General features: G+C 37.6%; 1 long non-coding RNA gene across 1 annotated transcript; it reads left to right on the forward strand.

Moving 5' to 3' along the window:
- The first annotated feature begins 4,538 nt into the window (after nt 1–4,538).
- On the forward strand, nt 4,539–7,467 carry LOC141374520 (uncharacterized). Its single transcript, XR_012381465.1, has 2 exons — nt 4,539–4,652; nt 7,356–7,467. It is a non-coding gene; the product is annotated as an uncharacterized lncRNA (long non-coding RNA).
- Nucleotides 7,468–12,734: the final 5,267 nt, after the last annotated feature.

The following is a 12,734-nucleotide window of genomic DNA, read 5'->3' on the forward strand; positions in this document are numbered from 1 at the left end:
AGTACAACTGAAGGAATTAGAGGAGTCAAGTGAAGAATTACCTAAATGTGTAGAATATTTTTTTAAAAGATTTTATTTATCTGACAGAGAGAGACACAGCGACAGAGGGAACACAAGCAGGGGGAGGGGGAGAGGGAGAAGCAGGCTTCCCACGGAGCAGGGAACCCGATGTGGGGCTCGATCCCAGGACCCTGGGACCATGACCTGAGCCGAAGGCAGACGCTTAACGACTGAGCCACCCAGGCGCCCCTAAATGTGTAGAATATAAGCAAGGGCCAGAGCATGAAAGGCCTTTTTAAAAATTTTATTTTAATGGTAAACCAAAGATTAGAGGGTTTAAGCAGGAGAAGGAACCATTTGATTGACATTTTGCAAAGATTATTCTAGCCTCGCTGTTATGTTGAGAATGGATTAAAGAGTAGCATCAGTGGAAATTTGACCAGTTAAGGAGTCATCCAGGTGAACTGTCATGGTGACTTGGACCAGGTTGGGAGCTGTATAACTTGTAAAAAAAAAATTGCATTCAGGATATTTTTAAAAGATAGAACATGCAGGACTTACTGATGGAAAGAAGTAAAATGAAGAAGTAAAGGATGGATTCTAGTGTTCTGTAATTACTAATATGGGCCAGATGATGCAGTAATCAGGTGCATGGAAGCCTTCCTGATATCGAGAAGCCCATGGCAGAGCCAAGTGGAGATGGCAGGTGGGAAGTGGATGTGGGAGTCTCTGTACTGACGTAAGCAGGGGGCCTCGGGTCAAAACCCTGGGGCATGTGACGTTGAAAATTGGATAGAGAGGAGACCAGAAAAGGAGACTGAAAAGAGGCCAAGAATGTAAAGATATTAGGAAAGTATGGTGCCCGCGGAGCCTAGAGAGAGTTATTTCCATAAGTGGGGATGTTGACGGGATAACATGAAAATTCATTGCGACACCTTACAAGTCAAATTCAGTAGATTGGGAAGACAGAAGCCAGATTACGGTGGGCAGGAGGGTGGGCTACAGAGGCATTATATGAAAACAATCTTTTTTGAGAAGTGTGACATTGGTGAGTCACCTGGCTGGCTCAGTTGGAGCAGCTTGCAACTCTTGATCTTGGAGTTGTGACTTCAAGCCCCATGTTGGGTGTAGAGATTACTTAGAAATAAAATCTTAAGAAATAAAAAAAAGGAAGTGTGACATTGACAAGGAGTAGAGAACTGCAGCCCTAATTGGAAAGAATTCTGAACGAAGAAGAATGAGAGAAACAGTTTATATCCAGTTCAGTCCTGATTCTGTTACACCCGAAGGCTTCAGGAATAATCCTCATTTTGTAGTTCTTGAGTAACACAAATAGTTTCTTATTCCTCAGCTTCCCAATATATAGATGGAGAAATCGTTTGTGTGTTGCTCCAGTCTTTTCTCCTCTTATATGTTGGACCACAGATTTGTACAGGGTACAACCATGAAGAGGACAGTGCCTATCCTCAAAAAGCCAGAATAGTGAGAAAAAGAAGCAAGTAAACAGACATGAATATTGTGTACACATGGTCAGTTACAGAACAGTACTGTGATCTCTGAGAAGTGGCCACTAGACTTGGCTGGCTCAGAGTAGCTTCCCAGTCCAACCAGAGAGAAGTGATCAGGAGTATGAAGAATTAGAGACATCAACCACGGAAGATGTATGGAAGAGAGGACCACAGGGGAAGGAAGGCCAACATTCAGAGAGCATCAGCAGCTTGGAATACAGCTTGAAGGGGCGGAGGGGTTGGATGAATTCCCAACCTTCGAGCATGGCTGGAGCGCCAGCTGGGAGGTCAGGGGTGGTGACAACTGTGATCGTGGGGGGAAGCCGTGCTCCTGTGCATGGGTGTTTCTGTGTTGGGGGCATGGAGGTGGCTGTGATCGTGGCTGGTCGCCAGAGAGAAGACAGGAAGGAGGGTCAGTGTGGAGCAAGACAGACATAGGGCCATTATTAAAGGGTTTGGGCTGTACCCAGAAACATTTAAAATAATGTCAAAATGACACCGGATCTACCTTTCTTCATAAGATTTTTTGAAGTAGCTTTGTAAATGTAAACCGCTGCATTAATGGTGATGATGGCAGAAGACATATCGGGAGAAACAGGTGTCGAATGTTGAAGTCAGAGACTCCCTTAAACATTCTTTTCCAACTGGCTCAACATTTAAAAGTGAAGTATTGTCAAGAGATACAGTTTTATTCTTTTAATACAATGTAGTAAGTTTTCATCAGTGCTCATCATTTTACCATTCTGTTTAGAAATATGTATCACCAAAAATATATCCTACCCTACACCTATCAAGGACTAACTTAGAACATTATAGTTTTCTATATTTCTTCTGGTGAAAATAAAAACACAAGAAACATATCTTAAGGACATGATATGCTAATAAGATTTGAGCTAATATGTCACGTGTTCTTTCTTGTATAATTATTTCCTAAAACTACAGCATTTCACTTAAACCAGCCCAAAGTCTATGAAACAAACTCAGTAGAAATGAATTAAAATATTTCCAAATAATAGGCATCCTTATTTCTAGCATGATATTTTTTACATTTATATATTTCCATTAATGCCAGAGCTTCAAAACATAAAAAGAGTTTTAGTGACAAATCTCTCTGCCTGGAAAAATGAGAGAAATAAAAATGAAACCATTAATCTATTCCTAACTTCAGTCCTCGTAATATAAAAATTATTACCTGATCTAAAAACTCAGCAATGGGCTTTCGTCTCTCACAGTAAATGCATTCAAAGAACATAAACTCTGCAAACCTGACAATCTTGAGTTGTTTTTTTTCCTATGAAAAATAGAACGTAGATGGTACTAGTTAACCTATATAAAGCTGATTTGAAAGCTCATCAGAATTCAAAAAATATTCTAGAAGAGTTTAGTAAAAGCTTTGGTTATTTTGCATAATGAGTACCAAGCTTCTGAAATAAATGTGGGAAAGTTTTTATATGTAGCAGTTACGAAGTCTATGTTCTTATTTCTCTTGTTGAAAGAAACATTTATATGCTAATGAATTCTACTTTAATAGAATTCCATATTTTCAAAATATCTCGTTGTATTACTAACATGTATGTCATTCTGGCCCCAACCAAACGTTTTCCAAATGATAAATTAGAGTACTTGTCATGAATTGCAGTTAAAACCTATTATATTTTATAAATAATTGAAGATAATATCCTAGGTTGATATTTACTATTTATAAGACTGTGTTTTGTACACATATACATACACACATACACATTTATAGGCATAATATATACACACTTTGTATTCTTCACAGCAACCCTATACTGTAGATATTATTATTATTACTTGTTACAGATGAAGAAACTGACCCAGAGGTTAAGTCACTTGCTAATTGTACACAGGGATGGGTGCTGTAGGAAGGGTTACTTGGTAAAATACACCACACCCAGGTAATTTGAATTTCAGATAAGTAACAATATTATTATGTAAATGTGTTCTAAATATTCCATTGGATCTAATTAGATTTCAAAATATTACTTGATTGGAACTCAAATTTAGCTGAGTATCCTGTATTTTTATTTGCTAAATCTGGAAACCCCAAGTGGAACAGAGATTTCTGTTTGGTATAAGTGCAGGAGTTGTGCTCTGGTTCGTGACCCTGAGTCATGACTCTGTGTGTCAGATAAGAAGTCTGAGTTACAAAATTAGAGGCAAGGGTATGTGAAACCCAACGCTGGGCACAGATAGCCTGAAGACCAAAAATACAGCACAGAAATTCTTCTTCATTTGCATGTTCATTATCCTAATCATTGTCCCGGGTGCAACCTCAGCTGTTAGGAACTTCCTGTGTGCCAGGCACTATGCCTCTCGCTCTGTATACATTCACTCATTAATTACAGGTGTTATTTCCCTTTAACAGTAAGATTCAGAGACATTATATGCTCATCCAGTGTCACACAGCCAGACAGTGGTTTGAACTCAAAGCAGGTGCCCTCATGATGAAACTGAAGTTGCGTTTTCTACCCTGTAACGTGAACTAGCTGGTGGTTCTCTGATTTTAGCATACATCAGAATCGCCCAGAGAGGACTAGTTAACACACAGATTGCTGAGCTCCATCTCCAGAGTTTCTGACTCAGTTGTTCTGCTGTGGGACTGGAATTTATATCGCTGACACGTTCCCAAATGAGTCTCAAGCTGCTGGTCTGGAGATTGTATTTTGAGAACCGTCTGCTGTCTGCAGTTCTGTCTCGGGGCTTTTCTTAGTCCTTTGGTGCCGCTCTCGTAGGACAGCATGGGTTGGGTGGCTGATAGACGACAGAAGTTTATTTTCCACAGTTCTGGAGGTCCGGGAAGTCCGAGATCAAGGTGCCGACAGACTCCGTGTGCGGTGAGAACCTGGCTCCTGTTCACAGATGGCTGTTCTCTCCTTGTGTCGTCACATGACTGAAGGACGGGGGAGCTTAGGGTTGTGCCCTCGTGACCTGATCACCTCCCAGAGGTCCCACCTCCCGAAGCCATCACCTTGGGGGTTATGTCCCAACATAGGAATTTGGAGGGATGGGCTGTCCTTTAACCAACTATCCAAATTTCCGTAAAATGAAGGATAGAAAATAGAAGTTTACAAAGGAGAGGACTAGTACCTGTGGGAAGACACAGAGCCGCAGAGTGAACACGTAAGCAGCCTCATGTGGTCTCTATGTGGCAGTTTAGGAGAATGTTTAAGTGGGACTCAGAATATAACACAACCCCCGACGTGTGCGTGCCGACGGGTCTGACTCGGAGACTGGGAGGAAATGAGTTTATTGCCAGTTTTACATGTGACACATGTAAGCTGGCTCTCCTTCTAGAAAATAACGTACAGGGACTTAAGGACTCTTTTTTTTTTTTTAAATTACCTTTGACTTTTTGGGAATGAAGTTTTTATCTTCAACATGGAAGAGGGTGTCTGCAGAATGCGTCTGGTATTCATAATTGTGGCTAGTGAGTCTTAGCCTAACCGGCCCCTCAGGCAGTTTGGGACTGTGTTTTAAAAAAATCTTAAAAATAACAATCTTTGACCCAGCGGTTGGTTCCCCCTCTTAGGACTTGATATAAGGAAATTATTAAAGTTTGACAGATTTATAAAGATAGTAATCACAGCATTGCTTCTAATAGAGGTAGTTGGGAACAGGTTGGATGAAACTGGACCAACGGCCCTGTGTAACACTCCTCTGTGACCCCAGCCAGCAACACTGTCTTCATGTCCCTGAGCCCCGCTGCCTGGCTCCTTCGCATCTTTCACAGGTCACCTGACGTGACGGTCCTCGGTGGTTTTCTGTTTCACACGCGTGTTGGAATGCGCTGTGTGTGCATGCCGCTGCCTGACGTACACGTGTCCGTCTTCAGTACGGCAGGTGGGGGTCCCGCCTGCAGGTTCAGCTGGTCTCGCTCGCACGGTGTCTGGCACTTAGTAAGCAACCGGTGTTTACGAGATGAATTAATGGACAAATTCCACTCTAGATTTGTGTCTTGCAAGTTTATTTTTCTGAATTATGTGTAATTTTAGAGCCTTTGCGGTGAAGAATCCCACAGGCTGTCTGTGTGAGGTGACTCCGTGTGATTGCTGTGTGCTGGGAGCCATGTTATTAAGTTCTGGCTTGTCTTCGAATGATTCAATTACTTCTCTGCTTTAAGAAAGAAAATACTGCTTAATTAGCAGATGGGTTGAACTGGAACTTCTATTTGCCAGTAAAATTTTCATCAGCTTCACTAATCAAAGAGAATGCAAAAAGTTATCTTCCAGGCATAAATCTTTTGAAAAATTCAAATGAAAAGAGAAGATAAGCAATACATTATATGCATTTTGGGGTCAATGCCTTAGGCGTATGAATAGTTGCAGAGACTAGGTTTTATTTCACCATATATTTTATGTTAATTAATTGAAAAATTGAAAATAAGCCCTGAATAGAGACACAGATATTCTGGAAATGAACAAACAAACAAGAAACAATGTTCCTGTAAAAATACTGGAGAATACATTAACTTCAGGTAATTTTCAGTGAACTGATCAAATACCCTGCATAACAGTTATAAGCCCAGGTTGTTCTGGGATATTCAGTGACTCTTTTTATCTGGACACTTTGTTCTTCGTGTATAGCTACACAGTGACACACTCTTTTATGACATTCCCTTTCCCCTCTGTTGATAGTACTTAACAAAACAAAACTTTGAAGCTTGTATATCCTCTGTCCTGTTTAATCTAATGCCTTGCTCAACGTAAATTCTTGAAGTATTTGTAACACTAGCTTGGAGAATGGAAGAGAATTTTAGGGGGTTGAGATTGATTTCTGTGTTTGCAGTATCTGAGTGCAAGCCTGTGACATGTGATTGTATTTTACTTTATTAGTTGTGTTGGTAGAGTTCCGTCACAGAGACAGAACCAATAGGGTATATATACTGGAAGATCTATTACAAGGGATTGACTTGCATGATTACTGGGGCCAGGCAGGGTTGTCAGGAAGGGCAGGCTGGCACTGGGCCACAAGCTCAAGTGGTCATTCTCTGGGCTAAATTTCTTCTTTGGGGAATCCTCAGACAACTCATTGAATCTGGCCCACTCCCATTATCCAGGGTCATCTTCCTTACTTAAAGTGGACTTGCTATGAACTTTAATAACATCTCCAAGATATTTCACAGAAACACCTAGTTTAGTATTCGATTGAAATACAGGGGAGTATAGCATAGCCACGTTGAGAAATTAAACTGTCACACTAGTATTCTTGTCAGAATTAAAATAATTGTGCCTTCCAAAACATTAAATAGAAAAAAAATTTCAACTATAGAAGTGAGGTAATTGGAAAAGATATTCTTCAAATTCCTTTTCAGCTCTACATTATGAAAAGTGAAAATTTCCCCAACAGAAATACCAAGATTTCTCTCCCACACTACAGGGTTGCTGGATAGAAGAAAGGTGGTAATTCAGAATTAAGATGGTTAAGAATTTCAAGGACTATGGGAACAGGAACATTATTTTAGACACTATCAGTTCATAAATCTTCATTGGTAAAATATTGAAACCTTGTTCAAAAGGAGAAAAAAAAGTGTGTGTGTGAAGTGGATGTTTTTAACCATATCCTTATAAAAAATGTCTGGTTTTGCTCTAACCATTTCAACACCAAACATTCAGTAGTCTGTGGATTTGTAAATATCTTCATGACTGTAAATCTGAACAACTGGGAATCTTGCAGAAGAAGTGGGGGCGGGGGTGAGGGAGTGAGAGGTATAGCAAGAGAAGAGCAGGAAAACTTCTTGGAGAAAAATGGTGAGTTGCTTTTTCCTTTCTGCCTAAACAGATTGACTCTTTTCTTTCTTTTTTTTCTTTTTTTGGTTTGTTTAAGATTTAGGAGGTGTTCAGTTTGTTTAAAGCAGAATTCACTGCGTCACATAACACAGAGATGCCAGCTGTACAAAGGAAGAGTTGAAAGATGTTCCTGGATAATTCTGCAAAACGGGTGGCCGATGTACTGAGAATTTCTGATCTTCTTCCCCACCCCTAACTTGACACCTTGCGCAATAGAAGGTGGATACAGACATTAATGTACTGCCTATTACTTTGTGATTTCTTTATTCTACTTTTTTGTTAGTGTTTTATGGGTATATGTGATGTTTTGGTAGTCTGATTTTCTTTAGTCCAAATAATGAAAATATTTTTAAAAGACTATTTCATGTTGTTGAAAATTAATGATATGAATATTCAGATATGGTGGTTTGTTAGGTACTTCCAATCATAGAAAATTAGAGAAAAAATGGTAGATTTCTATCTGCTTCTACTTTTTCAATCTCATTTTTCCCCTCAAATTTTTCATCATATACCATGTCAGAAAAACTGTATGAAAGAAATAAGGGTTATGTTGGATGATGTGGATTTTTTCAGTGCCATACAGGGGTGAAGACCACCTAAGAATTTTCTAGGTGAATATCTTTTATATATATTTGATAATTTATAGGGAGCAAAATTTTTCCTAAAAGTTAAAAAATGTATGTATGTAGAATTCGATCATGTGCAAATAATGGCATAAAAGTTAGGAGGTTAAAAGGAAGTCGAATTACTAAATGTAAACAAGAATAGCAATAATCTTGATCATCTGGGATGTCATGGGTTATAATTTTGAATATCTCTGGTAAGTCATTGGTACCTGTGAAAATCTGTAGATAAACTACTTAAAAGTAGAAGATATTTATAGTAAATATGTTCAACTAAAAATCTAATAGAGGGAAGATTAGAAAAACAAGAATACTGATAATAATAGCAATTATTGTGTTGTAACAGTAATCTTCATAATCCAGAAGAAATCAGGAAAGGATAAAAAATGAATTAGAGGCACCAGAACAAATAGAAAATTAATAACAAAATGGGAGATTTGAATCCAAATAAAATGGTAATAATATTAAATATGAATGAACTAAATATTCCTACTAAAAAATATAGTCAGCCAAATTTTAAAAATTAAAATCCAGCTCTATGTTGCTTATAAGAGGCATGTCTTTAGTGACACAGAAAATTTGAAAGTAATATCATAAACGTATATTTTTGATTTATAATCTCTTCCTTGCTTCCTCCCCACCCCACCCCTGAAAAATAGGAAGAAAACAGAAATGGGGAATATTATGTGTGTCAAGGATATTACACATTCTGTGGATTTTAAATACATAACAGAAATTACTTTAAACACATTTTGGTCAATAAATTTGAAAATATAGATCAAATAAACATCAGAAAATCTAAATATTCTGTAATCTGTTAATAAACTTCTTTTACTGAATTCCACAAAGTACTCTCCATGCCGAGGTTCCTTCACTGGTGAATTGTATCACTGATAATACAAAAACTTTTTCAGATAAAATACATATCTACTCACTTTATAAAGCAAGACTAACAAATTTTACACAAGCATTACAAGAAAGAAAATTACACACCATTCTATCTCATGAAAATTGGCACAGAAAACAATTTTAGGATTAGATCAAATACCAGTTGTTCCAGTTATCTGTTGCTTTAGAAACAGAAGAACAATAAATAACCGCTAAGTTGGTAGTTTAAAATAACAATTTATTATCCTCTCCCACAGGTCTGTGCATTGAATAGCCTCAGTTGGCAGGTGTTCTTTTGGGATCTTTTTTTTTTTTTTTTTTTACTTTTTAAAAAAAGTTTATTTTAATTCCAGTTAGTTGACATACAGTGTAATATTAGTTTCAGGTGTAGAATTTAGTGATTCAACACTTCCATACATCACTCTGTGTCCATTATGACAGGTGCACTGCTTAATCCCCATCACCTCTTTAACCCATCCCCTACCCCTCCCCCCTCTGGTAACGATCAGCTTGTTCTCTCTAAGAACTACATAGATTCTTACATGCTGTTGTCCAAATACATAGTCAAATCTTATGCATATCACTTTATATTATAAATAATTGCTGGTTACCTAATCTTAACCCCCTGACAGAGAGGATCTTTATGTTTAGAGTGACTTTTCTGAACTCTCGCTCCCTATTACATTCCCCAAAGACTGGCACAGTAGCTTCCAGTAACTGTTTATTAAATAATGTTCATCAAATAAATAATGAATGGATGGAAGCATGAATATGATCCCAAGGACTGCTAATTTAAAACTGGATTTACTTGTGACTGACTGTCCTAGTAAGTAGACATGCCTAGATCTCACAGGCTATAATGAATGGAATTTGTTGTGAAGAATTCAACATATGGTAAATGGGATTTTGGTTAGTTAATATTATCTCCTTTATTTGAATTTTCTTTCTTTCTTTCTTTTTCTTTCTTTCTCTCTTTCTCTCTTTCTCTCTTTCTCTCTTTCTCTCTTTCTCTCTTTCTTTCTTTCTTTCTTTCTTTCTTTCTTTCTTTCTTTCTTTCTTTCTTTCTTTCTTTCTTTCTTTCTTTCTTTCTTTCCTTCCTTCCTTCCTTCCCTCCTTCCTTCTTCCTTCCTTCCTTCCTTCCTCCCTCCCTCCCTCCCTCCCTCCCTCCCTCCTTCCTTCCTTCTTCCTTCCTTCCTTCCTTCCTTCCTTCCTTCCTTCCTTTCCTTTCCTTTCCTTTCCTTTCCTTTCTTTCCTTTCTTTCCTTTCTTTCCTTTCTTTCCTTTCTTTCCTTTCTTTCTTTTCTTTCTTTCTCTCCTTTCTTTCTTTTTTATTATGTTCAGTACAAGTGTAGTCAGACAGGGCCTCTGACGGGAGTCCTCTGAAGGCTTCTCCACTCTCATGCCTAATGTCTGTGCTGGAGGGCAGACACACTGGGTGTTGGGTGGGCATGTCTCACTCTCTGTGCGGCCTCTTCACATTATTCACCTGGACTTCCTCAGTGTCTGTCTGTACCAGTGCTGCATGACTTCTTACATGTCAGCAGGCTTTCCCTTGAGAGACCGCTGGAAGGGGCTGGAAAGTCTTAGAATGCATGCACTATCTCTAGCAGTCAAAAGCAGGTCAAGTCGCAGAGCTAGCCCAAAATCAAGGAAATGGAACTACATAAGAGAATAAATAATGGGAGGTGTTATTCATTTCTTGGGGCCATATAAGTAATTTTTAGAAGGGACATTATTTAACAAGCCATGATGTTTGTTCCAGGTGTGCAATGTTTTATGTTATTTTTTAATATTTAAAATTCAATGAATGTAATTCATCATATTAACAAAAAAGAAGAATATATGATCTTCTGAATACAAAAGGAAAAAAGTATTTATAAAAATCTATACTCAATTATAATTTTAAAAACTCAAAAAAGGTGTACCTGGGTGGCTCATTTGGTTGAGCACCGACTCTTGGTCTTGGCTCAGGTCATGATCTCAGGGTCATGGGATCAAGCCCCTCTCACTGGGTTTTGTGCTGGGTGTGGAGCCTGTTTGTGTGGGATTTCCTCTCTCCCTCTCCTTACGCCCCTCATTCCCCACCTCTCTCTCTAAAAAACAAAACAGAACAAAACAACAAAAACCCAATACATTGAACTGATAAGTAATGAGAGCTTTCTTCCTGAGATTTGGATGGGACAAAGAAGCATTCCATCACCAGGGATATTTAAGGGTATACTGGAGATCATAACCCATTTAATAAATGAAGAAAAATAGAGATTAAAATAAAAATAAATTATTATACATAAATGGCATGTTTGTGCATGGAGGAAGTTCAAAAGCATCACACATAAACTGTTAAATAAATTGTATTGGGCCAAGTGTATATCCGTATGGAAAAAATTGCTTTGCCCCAACTTTACAATAAAAACAAAAATTAATTTCAGGTGAGATTATGGACCTAAATATAAAGGTTAAAATAATAAATATTCTGGAAGATTGTGCAAAAAAATATCATCATAACCTTGGATTAGGCCATGACTTCTTAACTAGGCCACCAAAAGCAGTAACTATAAAGGAAATGGTTTACAAATTGGAATCCATTAAAATTAGGACACTTTTTCTAATGATATCATTAAGAGAGGAAAAAAGGCACTTCATAGGATGGAAGAACATTTTAGCAACACATATACCTTGTAAAGAACTTGTTTCTCAGATATGTTTGTGCATATATACTTCCATTTATCAATACAAAGAAAGACAGTAAACATAATAGAAAATGTGGAACATTTCTTAAAATATTATATGCAGGAGGCCAAGAAATGTGAAAATATTCTATTATTATTACCATGGAAACACACATTAAAATACTAATGTGATAACATTCACTCACTATTATAAGATATTTAAAAAGGACAAAATTCTATGTTGGAGAGCTTGTAGAACAACTGATCCTCTTGTGCCTTGATTATAAAATTGTAAATTATTGCAGCCATGTTGGAAAACTCTTTGGCAGTCTCATAAACTCAATATATATATATATACACTGAAATAGCAATCCCATATGGAAGTACTGACTCAACAGGAATATGTCCACCAAATGCATGTGTCTGAATGTTCATACCATCCAAACTGGTAATAGCCCAAAATACAAGAGGAACTAATTGTCTATCTAAAGTATAAATACATTGAGTAATAAATTGAGTTACGCTTACAGAATAGAACAGTACACAGCAGAGGTATCATAGGTTCATGGTACAGCAAGAATAAAACACAACACATACGCACACAACTGTGTGATTTCACTTGTGTGAGGTTTGAAGACAGAAGTGTGTCGACTCAGATGACAGAAGCCAGAACAGTGGATCCCTTGGGTAGGGTTTATGACCATGAGCAGACACAATGACACCATGTCATTGAGTGTTTACAGTGTAATAGAAAGTTCATAAAAATTATTTGACTTTATTATTCTTCCAGTAATGATACGAGAGAAACAGAGAGAGGGAGAAGAAGTAAGAGGAAGAGGAGAGGGGGAGGTAGGAGAGGAAGAGAGAGAGATTATTCTTATATTTCAAATAAGACAGAAACTAAAAGGATGTTAACCTGTGTCTTTCTAACTACTGAACATCCTCATGTCACTGCACCAGTTACTGAATTCCACTGTGCTTGTAGAGCATATGCCATTTTTATTCATTTTAGTCTCATAAAGTACTTAGGTGTGTTTTTGTTTTATTATTATAATTGATTGACATGTGTTAATACAATCTAGATAAATTGTAGACTTGAAGCTAATCTTCCATGTTTTATGTTTTAAGTTCTGTAGAAACTATATTTTGTTAATGCTTATAATTCAAAATGATAAGAGAATTCAATATATACAGTAGTAGACAGAATAATGCCAACCCTCCCCCATCCCTGACCCCA

Source organism: Callorhinus ursinus, unplaced genomic scaffold (assembly GCF_003265705.2).
Source record: "Callorhinus ursinus isolate GAN/ISIS: 27379988/994484 unplaced genomic scaffold, GSC_fseal_2.0 scaffold19, whole genome shotgun sequence".
Taxonomy (NCBI): Eukaryota; Metazoa; Chordata; class Mammalia; order Carnivora; family Otariidae; genus Callorhinus; species Callorhinus ursinus.